The following is an 18,872-nucleotide window of genomic DNA, read 5'->3' on the forward strand; positions in this document are numbered from 1 at the left end:
TCTTTCCAATCTCTTGCCCCAAGGCAGGCTTTGGCCTGACGTGTCCCAGACACAATTAGTCAATGGTGGACTCTCATTCAAATAATAATAAAATATCAGAATAGCACTGCATTCTTTGAAGATGAACGTGACAGGCCTGAAATCTCAAAAGAAATCTTGCAGGGATGAAGCCCAGGGTCCCCAGTGGGCCTCTCCCTGAACCCTGGGCAGAGCTTCCCATCACAGCCAGCACAGTGGGGGAACATTCTACCCAGCTTCCACTCTTTCCTCAGTGGCTCTAGATTTCTACTGCAACCTGTTTCGAATTCAATGTTTTATAAGGAAATGACACAGAAAAGGAGCACAGCTACTGCTTAAGCAGGCAACTCTCAGGGTCCCAGAATTTAAAAGGGTTTAGAAAGTATCCTAGAAATCACAATAAAAGGGTGTTCAGGGACAAGTGTAAGACCCACCAAACAGTTCTATCAATTGAGTGAGGGATATTTATAGAAGGCAATCAGAGACCCCAAATTCCAAGGGAAAGAAACACAACCATAAGCTAAACATCTCTATCTAAATGAACTCTCTATGTTTGCAAGTGAGTCCTTTCTGGACTTTGAAGCATGGATTTGAAATTTGCATGGCATGGCAATCCACTGAAGCCAATTTGACCTTTTGGTAAATATGAAGTTTTTCTGGTAAATGTCAATAGCCTCCAACCATTAGAAGTGGGGGAGGTGGGGGAGCCTATATGTTCCTTTCCCCACAACCGTTCTACCGGAAGCCATATTACAATGAAAACTAGTTTTAGAACATATTCTGACAACACCTAGATATTTATTCACATTAAGGGTCAAAGATAGTCTTAAGCCTGCTCTGTAGCTGGGGAGGTCCCACCCTTTACCCTTGGACCCTCTGTTCAGCATTTCCCATAAAAGGCTTAACTGAATTCAGGGCAAGCATATTCTGATGGCAGGTGTGGCCAGCTTTGTGCTGGGTCAGGCATAGGGTGTCTCGTGATGGGGAGGAATGCAGAACCAATTCAGAGGTCTAGACCACAAGCTTGAACTATCTGTATTCAGCAAGCTGGGCTTGCCAGGTGCTACTACTTCATTCAGGAAAGGGCAGTCATTCCTGTATGATACTACTAACCAGCCACCTATTTGAATACTGCTCATTTCATCAATTAAAAACTATTTTAAACATCCCCTATGCTAATCAATAACCTTCCTGGTGTAGATTTAGCTAATTTTATGTAAGATACTAAGTCACCCAGCAAAGGAAACTATGAACAAAATGAAAAGACAACCTGTGGCATGAGAGAAAATATTTGCAAACGATGTGACTGACAAGGGATTAATTTCCAAAATATACAAACAGCTCATACAACTCAACAACAAAAAAATAACCCAATCGAAAAATGGGCAGAAGACCTAAATAGACATTTCTCCAAAAAAGACATACAAATGGCCAACAGGCATATGAAAAGATGCTCAACATCACTAATTATTAGAGAAATGCAAATCACAACCACAGTGAGGTAGCACCTCACACTAGTCAGAATGGCCATCATTGAAATGTCTACAAATAACAAATGTGGAGAAAAGGGAGCCCTCCTACACCACTGGTAGGAATGTAAGTTGGTGCAGCCACCATGGAAAACAGTATGGAAGTTCCTCAAAAAACTAAAAATAGAGTTGCCATATGATCCAGAAATCCCACTCCTGGGCATATATCCAGACAAAACTATAATTCAAAAAGATACATGCACCCCTATGTTCATGGCAGCACTATTCATAATGGCCAAGACATGGAAACAACCTAAATGTCCATCAACAGATGAATGGATAAAGAAGATGTGGTACATATATACAATGGAGTATTACTCAGTCATAAAAAGGAATGAAATGGGGTCATTTGTAGAGATGTGCATGGACCTAGAGACTGTCATACAGAGTGAAATAAGTCAGAAAGAGAAAAATGAATATCATATATTAATGCATATATGTGGAATCTAGAAAAATGGTATAGATGAACCTGTTTGCAAGGCAGAAATAGAGACACAGACATAGGGAACAAATGTACGGGCACCAAGGGGGGGAAAAGGGGAGTGGGATGAATTGGAGATTGGGACTGACATATACACACTAATATTTATAAAACAGATAACTAATGAGAACCTGCTGTATAGCACAGGGAACTCTACTTAATGCTCTGTGGTGACCTAAATAGGAAGGAAATCCAAAAAAGAGGGGATATATGTATACATATAGCTGATTCACTTCGCTGTACAACAGAAACTAACACAACATTGTAAAGCAACTATACCCCAATGAAAAAAAAGAAGATGTGGTACATACATACAATGGAATATTGCTCAGCCATAAAAAAGAATGAAATAACACCATATGCAGCAACATGGATGGACCTAGAGATTATCATACTAAGTGAAGTAAGTCAGAAAGAGAAAGAGAAATACCATATGATATCACTTACATGGAATCTAAAATATGACACAAATGAAATTAACTACAAAACAGAAACAGACTCACATAGCATGGCATGTGAGACAGAGAACAGACTTGAGGTTGCCAAGGGGTGGGGGGTGGGGGACGGATGGACTGGGAGTTTGGGGTTAGCAGATGCAAACTATTATGTATAGAATGGATAAACAACAAGGTCCTATGGTATAGCACAGGGAATTATATTCAATATCCTGTGGTAAACCATAATGGAAAAGAATATAAAAGAAGAATGTGTATATATGTATAACTGAATCACTTTGCTGTACAGCTGAAATTAATACAACATTGCAAATCAACTATACTTCAATAAAAAAAATAAGATACTGGGACTTCCCTGGTGGTCCAGTGGTAAAGAATCCGCCTCACAATGCAGGAGATGCAGGTTCAGTCCCTGGTCAGGGAACTAAGATCCCGCATGCCGTGGGGCAACTAAGTCCAAGGGCCACAACCACTTAGCTCATGCGCCTCAACTAGAGAGCCTGTGTGCCACAAACTATAGAGCCCATGCGCTCTGGACTCCACGTGCCACAACTAGAGAAGAGAAAACAACCTGCCCACCACAACTAGAGAGAAGCCCCTGTGCCACAATGAAAAGCCCACACGCTGCAACGTAAAGATCCCGCATGCCTCAACGAAGATCCCACGTGCTGCAAGTAAGATCCGACGCAGCCAAAAATAAATAAACAATAAATAAATCTTAAAAAAAAAAAAAGATACTAAGTGACCATCTTAGAAGATCTTGATTCTGGCGAGGGTTCTTCATCTGTTGGTTAACCACCTTTGGAGGGTAGATCCCCAAACATGCATTCTAAATGCTAGCTAACTGCTCTTAGAGGATAGTGTAACTTTGTATATACAACTACATCACAACGTTTATATTGAGGTATTTTAAAATAAGGGTCACACAGACAATAAAACACATGGGAACAGTGAAAAGGCAACAAAGGGTAAGACAGAGTTGGAAGCAAGAGAAACAGTCTTGACTGGCTGATTTTCTGCTTTGTGAATCGTGCCTCAGGAGATGCTGAGTCCCACATAAGGACAGGCTCTCTTTGCTGGAGATTGATTTATATTATAAGAAGTAAAGCTTGATTGGGCTGTCTCTAAAACTTTTTATTTTGAGGACTAGAATTCCACTGGCCCAGAAGTATCTAGAATAAATCATATAGCTGTATTTAGAGATTTCAGAACCTTAGAAAGAGAATTTGAGGCAAGGGTGACAGAAATGAGTCTGTTCTTTGATTCAATTCTGCATCTCCACTTTCAAACTCTGGTAAATAAGCCTCTAAAGGTGAAGAAGCGTATTTCAAGTGTTTTGTCAAAATTCTATCGATCAACAGAAAAATGTTACTGGTGAATCCTGGCTGAAAGGTAAAAATTTATCAGTTTTTTTTTAAGGCATCCTCCCTAAAATTTAAAACTATAGTTTTTGCTGGCTCAAATTCTTTGTAAGGTGCCTCAAGCCCTTTATAGAAAAATGTGGAATATAAATGAAAAAACCACATACAGGTGCATGCATGCACACACACACACACACACACACAACTGTAACTCTCATTGATACTTTATTTTAATATAAGGTTTAAAATTAAAATCAGGCAAGTGAAATCTTAAAATAATTTCACATTAAACCTTGGTAGTTTTAAAATTATGTCACTCATCAAACACCAAGTAACCTAAACTTTGAGATGAAATCTCTTCTGTAGAACACAAATCAATGGATCTTTCCCATTTTGAGTCCTTTTTGGAACAAGGTGGGTATGGAAATACACACAATAGTAACAAGAAAATAATATAATAATAATAGTAAATAAACCAACGCCTCAGTCTTATTAAATAGGTCAGTCAACCTACAGCACTTCATTTTGCTACGCTCTCGTCAGCAGCTTTGATCTCCTAGTCGCAGGGCTTCCGAAAAATGGCAGAAATAAATCAAGGTGCAATACAAAAGGTAGCAAAGGCAAGAACAGCGATTGTGCTTTTGGTTTCAGTGAGCTGAGACATTAGCAGGCTCTGGCATTAATCTACCTGGTATTAGGATAATTTTTTCAAGCATCAGACTTTTTTTAAAGAAACAAAACCCCTAAAGCCAGAGGCGTGAGATATGCACAGATTATGTGCAGGTTTGTGTGGAGGTCTGTATGGAGTAGACTATATTGCCTGCATGATATGGAGGAAGGGCCCCAGAAAACCCCTCTGTCCTCAAAATATCTCCCTCACTGTCCTGTCATGGTTGACCGAGCTTCTACCATAAAAGATTTTATTTGTTGGTTTTAAGATAGTGATTTTCTAACTCCTTTATGCTGCCAACATTCTCCCTTTTGATAAAAATTTATTCAGAGGCCTAATAAATAAAAGCAGAGATACTGTTGCTGAAGTAGGTGACCCATCGGATCAGCGCCTCACTCCCACTGAGACACATCTGCAAACTGCTAGGGCTTATTGAAGGACATCTGAAAAACCATTGGGTTAAGACAGCTTCCCAATTGATGTGAACAAAGGGTTACAGAAGCTGGGAGATATCAATTCCTTCAGCCCTTAAGGGAGGGGATGGTAGGGGAGGTGTGGGTGGAGCTCTGGCCAAGCCCTCTGTGGCCCATTGTCTCTCATTTTTATTTACCTCAGTGTATGGGAACATTATTATAATTTTCCGTGCACTAGGCTAGGGCATTATGCTCTGATAGAGTTTATCACAATTATTACGGGTTATTAACACCTTAGCATGCACTTTTCCCTGCCAATTCTCTAAGGAAAGGAAGCATATATCAAGCTAATCTGGGTAGGGGAGATGTTGGAAATTGGGTCATAAGCCAGGAAGCTCTCAGGAGGGGAAGAATTGAGTGGGAGGCCACGGGAGAAGGCCCGAAGTGGGGTTCTGGATGGCCTGGAACCAAAAGGTACAACGCTAAGACAAGAGGAAGAGGACACTCTGGAAGAATCCGGAGGGCCCTGAAGTGAAGGCCCTGCTCTCCCATTGGATGAGGATCAGCCCGGCTCCCAGGTGTCAGCTCAACCCACATCGCGATCACGCAGGCAAACACAGATTTTACTCCTGAGAGAGATTTTTCACAAGGTAAGTGCTCATTTGGGAGACCCAGATGAGTGGATTATTCACCTGGAAGAAGGCAGACTCGAGTTGCAAAAGGTTAGATTAGTAATTGCAACTGGGGACCCGTCTCAGGCAGGCCCCCTGACAGTCTCTGACTGAAGAAATAGAGCTGCCTCCCACCTCCTCCCTCCCCAGCGTCCCGTCCTCTTCCTCTGTGTCTCGACTTCTTTTCCCATCGCTCTGACTCACAAGTGTCAGCCACTGAAGGGGCTCCCCATCTCCCAGCCCTCAGAGATCTCATTGTGAGCGGTTTCTTCTCATCCCCGTCCACTTAGTGCTGGGCACCAATCCAGACACGACCCACTCTTCCAAAGGCGCCCCCTGAGGTGCAGCTTCCTGGCAGGGACCTTCCACAGGCAAAAATGATGTGCCTCTGAGGACTGATGCGCCAGACGGACAATCCGAGGTTTATGGTTTTCCAGAAGGGGTTCACAAAGCCCTGCCAATTCCCCTTTTGCCATTGGCCAATTCCCTTTCACTGGCTCTCCCTGCCTGTCATCTGCTTTGTCAGCCAAATCCCTTTTCATTTTTCTCAGCTTCATCTTGGACTCAGGCCTAGTAAGTCCTGTCAAGAAGATTCCTGACGTATGAAGTTTTATGTCTCTTCCACCACCATCTTGAGAGGCATTGCCTGTCCTTCACCTCTGTGAAATAGTTCACAGGAAGGCATTCCCGTGTCTGAAGTGGAGCATATTGGACCAAAACACCAAGTGAACAGTAGCAACGTTATTGTTTTCCAATGAGAATTTAAATCAAAAGATGCAAAGGAGCAATCCTCCGAGGAGTTTTGGGGGAAGGGAGAAATAAGTGGAGGAAAAACTAAAATAGAGAACGTCCTTGTACAAAACTGAAACTCTTTAGTGAGAGTCAAACATTACTCCAAAAATGGCAGAGTCCTTTTGGAATCAGGATGCTTTGAGTTTTGTCTAAATCCACTCATCATCCAAGTCCTTCGGAATACTCTGGGCCTGTCCCAGACTCACGGGCCTTTTCCTCCCCAAATGGCTCATTATTTCTCAGCACCATCTCTAAGTGTGAGTGCACTCAACTCACCACTGCTCACACACAGCTTGCTGGGTCCACCGGAGGGACCTGCCAAATGCAGTTCTCTTCCCATGGGATAACCTTGGTGCCTATATGGGTTTCTGTTGGTCTGTTTGTTTAACCGAACATTTATTGAGGCTGACTAGGTGCCACGCACATTGCATGATTCACCTTATTTAATTCTCATAACAACCCTATGAGGTCGGTATCGTTATTGTCCCCTCTTGAGGATTATAACAGATGGGGAAACCAGCTGAGGCACTGGCTCAAGGACACAGAGCTATGACTAAGTGACAGAAAAAGAATTCTAATTCATCAGGCGCGTCTAACCACAGAGTCTAAGTTCTGAACCACGGACACTCTCAACGTCTCCTCCTTTGTTGAAGGAGTTTAACGTAGAGTGAGTTTAACTTTTAAACTGTTTGTAGTTTGGGGATAGAAGATGCCTGGCCTGTAGCTGACCTCAGAAAATACAACTCTCCAGCTCCATCGCTCTTCAGATCAGCAGGAAAACCAATCTCTCTTAGCAGATCCAGCGGGGGGACTAACACTTCCTCAGCTGCCAGGCATCTATGGAAGCTGAACGCAGCTCCAGACAATACCTCTGCAGAGGTTTCCTTCTGGCACAGCCCAGCGCCCCGCAGGTGGTGACGCTGCGCTCCGCTTCCTGTCCGCCATGACTCAGTGCAGATCCCCCTTCGGGCTGCAGCAGTGCTTCAGGAGGAAAAAAGGAAGATCGCTCCTCACCTTTTGGCGCTACTCTGAGTCGGGGAGGGTTACACACCAACCCGGGCCTGACCCGCAGTGATGCCGTCTTAGGCGCGCTCACACTGTCACATCCCGAGGCTCCAGACTGCCCCCTAGAGGACGGGTTTCTCTGCTGCTCCCTTCAACCAGCTGGCTGCCCGTGAAGGCGGGGGTCGCGTGGCGGGTCAGAGCTCTCCTTCCTGTCTCCTCCTTCCCTCAAAGTATTAGTTTTGTTTAGGGGCTTCCTTGCCTTCCTTGTCCCTGGGTCCTGGCTGTGGTCACCCACTGACCCTTAGTTCACCTCAACAGATTTCAATAACTGGATCTCAGAGAAGAGGTATTGGAGCTTTAGCCCCTTGCTTCACAGATCCCCGGGGTTCTCAGGCAAGTTCGCACCCGCCCCTCTCAGAAAAGTTCAAGCAGAACTTTTTAGTAGTCTTAAAAAAATATTCAAGGTTCACTTACTCTGCTACAATCATAACTCAATTCTCAGGGGAAGCCTAACGACTTCGCCGTAACTTGGCTTCTGCCATTTAGCTCTTAGATTGATTTTCGCCCCACAAGCAACTTGGAGGCTTGAACCTTGTGAGCCCTTCCATGGCTGACAGGGCTCCTCAGAGCCCAATAACTGCTGTTCACCAGATGGGCCCTGGAATAGCCTCTCTGTTCCTTTTGTTCCTTTTCCTTTTCTTAGCAATGTGGGGCCCAAGGGTGAGCAGTCCATTAACACTGGCAAGGCTGTTTGGGCTCTTCAGACGAGAGATGTCAAAGGCAGGATCCTGGGAGGGTTGTAATTATTATATTCTTAACCACCCTGCAGCCTTTCTGTACCAGACCTCTAATCTGTAATATTATAACGTAGCTGAATCCTATTTCCAATTGTCTATCTTCATCTGCAAGCCCAAGGCACATGGGAGTGTAGACTGGAGACTCACGGTGAGCCTGGGAAGATTCAGAGGTTTTAAAAGGAGCTGATTCTATTTACAATAGCCCAGAGATGGAAACAACCTAAGTGTCCATCATCGGATGGATGGATAAAGAAGATGTGGCACATATATACAATGGAATATTACTCAGCCATAAAAGGAAACAAAATTGAGCTATTTGTAATGAGGTGGATAGACCTAGAGTCTGTCATACAGAGTGAAGTAAGTCAGAAAGAGAAAGAAAAATACCGTATGCTAACACATATATATGGAATTTAAGAAAAAAAAATGTCATGAAGAACCTAGGGGTAAAACAGGAATAAAGACACAGACCTACCTGAGAATGGACTTGACGATATGGGGAGGGGGAAGGGTAAGCTGTGACAAAGCGAGAGAGAGGCATGGACATATATACACTACCAAACGTAAGGTAGATAGCTAGTGGGAAGCAGCCACATAGCACAGAGAGATCAGATCGGTGCTTTGTGACCGCCTGGAAGGGTGGGATAGGGAGGGTGGGAGGGAGGGAGATGCAAGAGGGAAGGGATATGGGAACAGATGTATATGTATAACTGATTCACTTTGTTATAAAGCAGAAACTAACACACCACTGTGAAGCAATTATACTCCAATAAAGTTGTTAAAAAAATAAAAAATAAAAGGAGCTGATTAGCTTGGCATTTGGGAGAGATTCTCTTCCCTTCTGTGCTCTCCTTTTATCTGATCCCAATTGGCCTCAGAAGGCCAGCCATCTCCCAGCCTCCTGGCCCAGCTGCTGCTCCCTGCCTAGGCAAGTAGGGCCGTCCTGTTGGGAAGCGGGATGGACTACTTCCCTCTACCCTCTGTAGTCATCCTGCTCTTACCATATCCACCATGATAGGTTTTTCGTTGCCAAGGCTGGAAGGTGTGAGCAAGTTCTTTCCCCTTTGGGTACTATGTTTTGAACCTAATAAATTGTCATGAGGAGGAACAGACAATAAAAGTTACCATTTCTTAACTGACTTGTGTTGCCAGGCACTTTACCTACATTGTCTTATTTAATCCTCAGAAAAACACTGCAAAGGAGATTTTATTCCATTTCCCTATGTAGAGAATTCAAGACGAACACGGTGCACCTAGTAAATAACTTACCTAGCAAATGATGGAGCAGGATTTTGAATCTAAAGTTGATGGTGTTCCCACCACTTGACTCTCCCTAATAGGTTGTGGCCTGTGGAGTGGGCTATGGCCATCCCTTGGGGCAATTAGCCGAGGCAAAATCAGTACATGCTTTTCTAATTGATTGCTCTTTTTTCAATCAAAAAATATGAAAAAAGATATGCCTAAATATTATAAATGTTATTTCAGTGGATGATACTAATTTTAAAAAAAAATTAAGTACTTCTCAAAGTAATCAACTCACTCATTTTCTCTAAGTATGTTTTTTTAATCTCACACTTGAAAAAAAAACCTGAATTTCTAACTCACTCTCAAATTTTTGGTTTGCAACCTCCTCCAGTTTGTCTGTAGCACTAGAATGTTCTGCAGCTTCAGTATCACCATCATGCTGTCAGCGTCTCTATAGGAGTTCTTCTACGGTGGTTAAAGGCACAGACTACAGAGCCAGGCTGTGGGCTCACCGATTTTGCCACCTATTGAGGGCAGATGGCTTCATTGGATTACTGTAAGGATCAAATGAGTTACCAGATTCAAAGTATTTAGAATTGTAAGACCTCGATGAATTTTAATTATTATAAAAATGTTTTCAACGGTTCTAGAAAAAGAAATTATCTATGACTGCTTTCTAGTATTTTTGCTCAGTTGCCGGTAGAAGACAACCCATGTGTCACCCACAGATCTGGGAGGACAGCTGAACAGTCCCATCTTTGGGCAGAGGAAAGAAATAGGGTGGATAATAGCTGGGTATTTCTTAGCATTGTAATGAGATAAGACTCAAAGGAGATGGAGACCCTTTTGATCCATCTCAGTATTTTATAATAAAAGTGATCGTCTGGTCATAATAAAAAAAAGCAAGTACTGTCTTTCTAGAGAGAGGAGACATTTCTAATTTCAGAGGCATGGTTCCAATCATAGAAAGAAAACTGCATTTTATATTGGAAGAAAATGAAATGTTAACAGTAGTTATCTCTGAATAGTAAGACTACTATTAATTATTTTATTTAGTTTTTGGGGGCAGTTTTCCATCATTTCCAAAGTCTTTGATGACTATATTTCACTTTTACAATAAAAAAGTTATAAAAAATAAAGTTACAGGAATTGTATAAATTGATAGGCAAGGTTCTTTCCAGCTTGTTTACTCTCTGTCAACATTTATTTTGATAACAGTTATGATGTTTTTCCATCATTTTCTTTGATACACTAGTGAGACTGGCAAATTTAATGCCTGTCTTAATAAACCTAATTTCAGGAGCAAAAATCATCATTGTTTACTTCTCTTCTGACATTGTGCCTCTGGCTGAGACTAAAGCTAGGAAAATAGGACAAAATCTAGGGAAAACACAGAGTTTAATGTAAATAAACCCCCCTAAGAAACATAATATTACTTAAACCTAGCCCAGGCAAACTAATATTATCTATTTGGGTTGAAGCGACACAAGTGATTCGATCCCAATTTTTAACATTTGCTCAAACACTTAGTCCCTTCTAAAACCCATGGCATTCTACTAAAATTTTTTTACTTAATATTTTAAGTATGTCAGCCTTCGGAACTCTTCCAAATACTTGTAAAACAAACCGAAAATTTAGAGTGAATAATAAGCTCAAAAGATTTCAGGGGACTTCCCTGGTGGCGCAGTGGTTAAGAATCTGCCTTCCAATGCATGGGACACGGGTTCGATCCCTGGTCTGGGAACTAAGATCCTACATGCTGCAGAGCAACTAAGCCCGTGCGCCAAAACTACTGAACCTGCGCTCTAGAGCCCTCAAGCCACAACTACTGAGCCTGCATATCTAGAGCCCAGGCTCTGCAACAAGAGAAGCCATGGCAGTGAGAAGCCCGTGCACTGCAACGAAGAGTAGCCCCCGCTCGCCGCAACTAGAGAAAGCCCCCACATGCAGCAATGAAGACCCAATGCAGCCAAAAAAAAAAAAAAAAAAGATTTCAGAACCTTCAGGATCAAATGAGAAGCTAATAGAAGATTTTAAACAATGGTTCCTTCTCACTGCTTGTAGTTTTGTTCTTCCTACAATTTAGAACATTCCTTTATAGAAAACATACCTGGAGATGCTTAGAATTAGTGAATGATTCAGGAGTGCACCTCCAGAAACGAAAGTCCATTCTCCATTTATTTAAATCAGTATTTAATGGTAAACACGTGAGGTGAGAGAATTTAGCAGTAGTCACGGTGCCAGCCAAGGAATAATTATAGTTAACATTTCTGTAGTATAGATGCTGGTCTAACTCTACACGTAATTAAATCATTTTAGCCTTGCGACAGCCTTATGAGAGAGGGTTTTGTTATCTTCATGTTACAGGGGAAGAAATTAAGACCCAGAGAGGTTAAGGGAGTTGTTCAATGTCACACAGTCATCAAGAGGCAGAACTAGGAATTGAACCTTAGGCAGACTGGCTCTTAACTGTTCTTAACTTCTAGGCTATATTGCCTCAATTTGATTGCTAGAGCTAGAAGAAACAGACTTTGTGGACAACTGGACAGTGCCTGGGTTCTGCCACACCCACAGCGGCACCAGTAAAGGCCTGAAATACTGTAGATATGTCCATCTCCTAATCCTTGAATGATGGAGGTTCCCTTATTTGGGAAAAGGGTCTTTGCAGGTGTAATTACATTAAGGATCTTGAGTTGAGGAGATCATCCTGGATTAAACAGGTAGACTCTAAACCAAGTATCCTTCTAAGAGAAAGGCAGAGGGAGGTTTGAGACAGACAGAAGAGGAGACAGAAGAGGAAGAGGCAACATGGTCATGGAGGCACAGATTGGAGTGATGTGGCCTCAAGTAAAGAAATGGGGACAGGGCTTCCCTGGTGGCGCAGTGGTTGAGAGTCCGCCTGCCGATGCAGGGGACACAGGTTCTTGCCCCGGTCTGGGAGCATGCCACGGAGCGGCTGGGCCCGTGAGCCATGGCCGCTGAGCGGGCACGTCCGGAGCCTGTGCTCCACAGCGGGAGAGGCCACAACAGTGAGAGGCCCGCATACCACAAAAAAAAAAAAAAAGAAAGAAAGAAAGAAATGGGGACAACACCAGAAGCAGGAAGAGCTAAAGAACAGATTCCCCCCTAAAGCTCTTCAGAGCGAGAGGAACCTGCTGGATTTTAGACTGCTGGCCTTCAGAACTGTGAGAGAATAAGCTTGTTGTTTTCAGCCACTTGTTTTGTGGTAATTTATTACTGCAGCCTTAGGAAACTAATACTATACTGAGCATCGGTATAGTACTTTTCAGTTTTCAAAAGGCTTTGGCACACATGACCTTATTTGATCACACACCCCTGCACTCTGCAGTAATTTAGTTTGGGGACCTAGCTCTGCCACTAAATGGCTATGGGACCTTGTGCAAGTCACCAGCCTCTCTGGCCTTTATCTCTTTATCTGTAAAATGGAGCTAATAACAATGCCTGCCTTGTGCCCCTCACCAAGGTGTTGTGAGGATCAAAGGGAAAGAACACGAGTGATTGTACTTCCTATACTGAAAAGCTATTTTCACTTCTTACCCTTGGGTACCGTCTAAACCATTGCCTGGAGGAGAATGTGGGTGCCATGAACACATCGGGAGGGCTGTGGACATGCTACCTCCTTTACCAGGACTGTATGCAGCTGGGACCCTCTGGAGGTTGGGAGTGAAGCCTGGGGGTGGAGAGACAAGGAATCATTGGGAAACTGGGACAGGGACTGAAGCTTGACAAGACTGAGCTCTGCCATGAATTCAGTCATCTCATGAGCAGAGGATTGGTGTCCCAAGGCTGATTTCTCAAGAAACATATGGTCTAAGAGCAGGAAGGCAGACAGGTCTGTTCCCCATTAGCCCTTGTTCTCTGCATGGTCAGAAGCCAAAGACCACCCCAGAAGGTGTGAGTGGAAGTTCATTTTCCTGCTGACCTTTCAGTCCTGAGCTTTTGAGTGATGATGGTTCTGAAAGGTGGTAATTAGTGCCAATTGAGGTGATGCTTTTGTGAAGCTGACACCTCTCCATTAGGAAATGAACTAAAGCCAGTGGACCAGCAACTCAACCAGGGGAGAAAAAGCTAAAAAATCAGTGCCTGGCCAAACTCTGCACAATTAGAGTCTTCCTCCAACCATGCTCTGGTGCACAATGGGAACCATTGCAAGGCTGAAAATGGGAACGCCAAGGTTGAATGCCACCCTAAGCTTTGGCATAGACATAAACAAGGACAAGGAAAAAGAGACACAATGGGCGAGAGAATAGGAATGGGGGCAGGGTAATTCAGTGTGTTTTTGTGGGGCAAAATAAACCCAGGCAGAAGAAAATATCATGGATTAAGCCAAAGGTACTCATCCAAATTCGGTATGAACTAATATTCCTGATTTTTAATGAGCTATGTCACTTGCATTGTGTCAAACTTCTTGTCTCCTGTTCTTACATTCTTTATTTAGTCTCCACAGGTACCCAGAATTCTTCTAAAACTCGGCATCATCAGGAACAAAAGCTTCACTCAGGTTATCACAACTCTGTAACCGTTTTCCTCTTTTTCCTTTAGCCCCAACCAAACCTTTTTCCACACGTAAACACAAGTAATCTTCTAAAAGACAAATCTGAATGTGTCACCCCCCTGCCTAAACCTGTCACTGATTTGCTATTGCTATTGCTATTGTACCAAAGATAAAAATCTAAAATCTTCAACATGACACGTTCTGGCTCTGAGACCTCACCAAGCCAACCTAGTGCCGCTCTCCCCATCACTCTGTACTCTCCTTTGCACCTCTGTTTTCTGGATCTGGGTCTTCAAACAAGTTATTCATAAATGTGCATATATGAATATATATACAGACGTATATGGAAATGACCAAGTTTGATATATACCTAACCAAGTAAGATATGTTCCCTTTGACTAGAAAGCTCTTTCCTCTGCACTTTGCCTGGCCAACTCCCACTTCAGGTTTCCAACACATGGAATGGTCTTTCCAGATCACCCACCCCCCATTTAAAATCATGTTTTCCTTAATATTCTCTCTCATAACGCTATTCTTTCCCTTAATAACATTTACCATACTGCTATGTATTATATGTATTTCTTTGCCTTTTGCTTCTCCCACTAAATTGTTAGCTCTAGGATGTAGGGACATACATGCTTTATTCCCTGCAGTAAAGCCAGATACTTTATCCCAGCCCTAGTTATTCTGAGATTCAATTGGTCAGGAATTGGTCAGGGGTGGAGTTTGGGCATTGGCATTTCTTCATAGTTCCTTGGGTGATTCTAGTGTGCAGTGAGGATGGAGGACTATTTGTACAGTCTACCCTCATCATTTCACAAAGGAAGTAAGTGAAGCCCCTCAGAGAGGTCATGTGACTTGCTCAAGGTCTTCTAGTGGTGGAAACAAGGACGCAGTTCTTTCAGAGCCTGGTCTCTTTACACACTATGATGTGCCTTCACTTAACCTGGAGAAGCTTTGTAAATGAGTAGGGAAAGGTTTCTCTCAATTTTTGCATTCTTGTTAGGATAACCAATTTGTACCTGTTTACCTGGGACTTCCCTGGTTTTAGCAAGTTAAAAAGGGGAGAAAATGCTATCTGCCTCATAGCTGTTGTGAAGGTTCAATGAGCTAACGTACGTAAAGCATGTGGCACAAAGCCTGGCATGCACGTAGTAGGAGATCAACTATTGTTAGTTTTTAAAATGATATAGGAGTCTTTGGAAACAGGCTACCAAGGTAGAAACTCTGCCTTCCTCCCACCCTCCCTCCCTTCCTTCCTCTTTGCTTTGTTCTTTTTTTCCTTTCTTAGTACAGGTGTAAATATATAAACATAGAATGGAGATGTCTCTTAGCCGTTGTGAGCACACTAAAATACTTCTTTTTAAACCAGTACTCATTACTGTCTGTCAACTTTAAATGCCACCCAGATGTCTCTAGGTAGTGTAATTTCTCCCTGCCAAGTGAAAGCATTCACAGTGCTCAATCTGCTCAATCATTAAGCAGCTACTTAAAACAACTCTTTCTGGGCTTCTCCTTCCCTTGGGCATCCATGCTTGTAACTCTGTCAAAGTGCCTGTTTCCTGGAATCTGGCTTCTGCAGACTTCCCAGATGTTGGTATGCCAGACTAATTATTTTTCTAAGGCAGCACTGGCGTCCTCAGGTTACCAGCTGAATTTGATCCATATGGTAGCTCTGGGAAGGGCAAAATGCTAATTATGTAGAATTTAGGCCATTGATATTTATTTGTTTGTTTGTTTGTTTATTATCTACACAGGCCAACTGAGGGATAAACTTGGAGGCAACTCCAACATGGTAACTGGGGTGTTCATTTAGTTAGTCTTACCTCACTTGTATTGGCGATCTTTATGTCTTTAGCAAATCCATATTAGACATGATAGTTCATTTGTGGAACTGTGAACGAAACAGAAATGCAGCAAATCAGAGATTTTTTGACGATGGGACTTTGAAGATTACCTCATCCAACCCCCTTGAGAGTACAGCTCATTTAATATTTTGTTAATGTAACATTTTGCAATCCACGAGGAAATTCCTCTAATCTTATCATCATCCATCAATTGGTGACAAAAGAATTTGGGGAAGGAAAGCAGCTGCAGATTTTGATGTGGGAGGGCAGTGGGCAGGTAAGGGAGGAATACATCTTGCGTGATATGCCAGGGAGAGGCTCAGTAAGGAAGGAACGGTCTAGGGAGATAGGCAATCAATAAAATCTAACATTCTACAAACCCATAAAAAAGAATGAACTCTATATATGTACAGCAAGGATGGATATCCAAACAATTATGTGAGAGAAAGAAGCCAGATGAAAAGAGTGTATAGTGCATGCCATTTATATACAGTTCTAGAAAATGTAAACTGATCTATAGTGACAGAAGCAGATCAGTAGTTGCCTATGACTACACAGCCACGATCCAACCGGCTCCTGAAGTAAGAAACTTGGTATCACCCTTGAGCCCTGCTTCTCCCTCCCACTCCCTGTCCCATGACTCAGTTGCCAGGTCCAATAGATTCTACCTTTTTAATGTTGTTCACAATCACCTTTTTCTCTCTATTATCATGGTCACCCTCTTAGGTCAGAGCTTCAAACATCTTATCTATACATTATTTTTAGTAGCCTCCAACCTATCTCTTTACCTCTATTTCCTGCCTGTTCTAATTTATCCTCTGTACTGCTGTCAGAGTAACTATTAAATGTTTTCTATTGTTTAAACATAAAACTCCCCCAATATAAAGCATTTTAAAATTGTTTAAAATAATTAAGAAATATGCATAGAATTATAATACAAACACCTGTGTGTCTATCACCCAGAATTAAGAACTGTTCACATTTTGGAATTTCTATTTGGCATATTTTTTGAAAAGAAAACTTAAAATGAAATCATCTTTGTTTTTTTCTCCATCTACCCTACCAATGCTTCCCAGTTTCTAACACTGTCATTGATCACATATAACTGTATGTACTTATTTAGCTCATGTTTTTATACTTTTACTAAACATATGTATCCCTGTGTTAAAAATGAAATAAGTGGTATCTGCAACTTGCTTTACTACAAGTCTTTGAGATGTATGTGTTTTGATAAATATAAAGATGAAATTGACTCTATACTACTATATCCTATCATATGAGCATATCATACTTAATCCATCATCTTATGAGTAGGGCATTTATGTTGTTTCCAATTTTTTGCTACTAATAGCAATTCTTAATCAACATCATTGTATATATCCCTGTGGTAGGATGAGAGGTGAACCTACACTTATGCCCATACCCTAATCTTTTGAATCTGTAAATATTACCTTTTATGGCAAAAGATGTGATTAAATTCAAGATCTTGAGAAGAAGCACTTATCTTGGATTATCCAGGTGGGCTCTAAATGCAATTACATGTATCCTATAAGAGTGAGGCAGAGGGAGATTCAACACCACACATACAGAGGAGAAGGCCATGGGAAGATGGAGCAGACAGAGAGCCACGTGGCCACAAGCCAAGGAATGCCAATGGTCACCAGAACCTGGAGGAGGCAAGGAATGGATTCCCCCGCATGGCCTCTGGAGGGAGCATAATGCTGCTTACAACTTGGTTCCCAACTCCTGGCTCCAGAACTATGAGAGAACAAATTTCTGTAGTTTTAAGCCACGAGGTCTGTGGTAATTTGTTATGGCAGCCAAAGAAACTAACGTGCTGTATAATGTACTGTGTTTACTATTACATTGTATAATCATTTTCCAGGATTTAAATTTAGGAGTTGCAGGGTATATGCATATTCTATCTTGTGTAGATATTTAGAGGGTGTTCTAATTTACACTCCTCACAGCAGTATATGATGTTTTTCATTTCCCACAATCTTGCCAATGTTGGTATTGCTGGACCTTAAAATCTCTGCCAATTCAAAGGTGTGAAGTAGTATTTCATTGTTATTTTATTTGCATTTCCCTGATTACTTGTTAGGTTGAGAATATTTTTGTGTGATCCTTGGTCATTTGAATTTCCCCTCAGTGAGATTCCTGCTTATAATCTCCATGCATATTTATTGGATTGTTTACATTTTTCTTATTTCAGTAGTTCTTTACAGTTATGAATACTAATCTTCAGTCCGTTACCTATGGTTCACATATCTTCTACAAGTCTTTGGATCCTTTAACAATGATATTTTAAGGGAGAGAAGCTTTAAATTTTCAAAATTTATCAAATTTTAAAGATTTCCCAAACTTGTTCTTTGAGATATATATTTTTTTGTGTTTTGCCTAAGAAATCTTTCCCTACATCCAAGTCACAAAAACTCTTCTATACATTTTTTTTACAACTGTCTTAAAGTTCTCTATTTTTCACATTTGATCTTCAATCTATTTAGAACTTATTTGTGAGAACAGTATGAAGTTGGAATAACTTCATTTTTCCCCATATAAAAGTCACTTTTACTATTTCTCCACTGGTTTGTAATACCACCTCAATCCCGTACCAATCCAATAAACTGTCATTTCTGGGTCTCAGTTTAGTTTCCCAAACTATATGCCCATTGTAACTGCCAGACTGCTGGATTACTAAGGGCTCAGGAAGGAATTGCAAATGACCACTAGAATAGAGATCCATCTGCCTGAATCAAGAAAGCACAGGGAGGGATCCCCAGGATGTAAATTTCCAAGGAACCTGTGGAAATGCTCCCTGGGGTAGAGTCAGCTTTAACCATCAGCTGAACCCAAAAGTGCAAGGCTACCTAGCAAACTAAGAATTACCCTGTCCTTTTGTTTTTCTCTCTCACACCCTTCTCAATTCTGGCTGGGCCAGAAACTGTAGCTAGTAAATGGGGGAGAAGGTGGGGAGCAGAGAGAGCTGAAGTCAATCACACCCATATCACCAGAGGCAGATGGCCACTAACCAGGCTTTGGTACAATGAATGGAGAGGAGTCCCACCTTTC

The 18,872-nt window shown here is 41.9% G+C and overlaps 1 protein-coding gene across 1 annotated transcript in view; it reads right to left on the minus strand.

The window, feature by feature from the left end:
* The window catches only part of ANKRD55 (ankyrin repeat domain 55), a gene marked incomplete at its 3' end in the record, with an annotated part of 185,959 nt that extends 170,135 nt beyond the window's left edge, over positions 1-15,824 (minus strand). The window contains exon 1 of the mRNA XM_081231951.1: positions 15,780-15,824. The remainder of the gene's footprint in view (positions 1-15,779) is intronic.
* Between the last annotated feature and the right edge of the window lie 3,048 nt (positions 15,825-18,872).

The sequence above is a fragment of the Mesoplodon bidens genome, assembly GCF_964165515.1.
Source record: "Mesoplodon bidens genome assembly, chromosome: 4".
Taxonomy (NCBI): Eukaryota; Metazoa; Chordata; class Mammalia; order Artiodactyla; family Ziphiidae; genus Mesoplodon; species Mesoplodon bidens.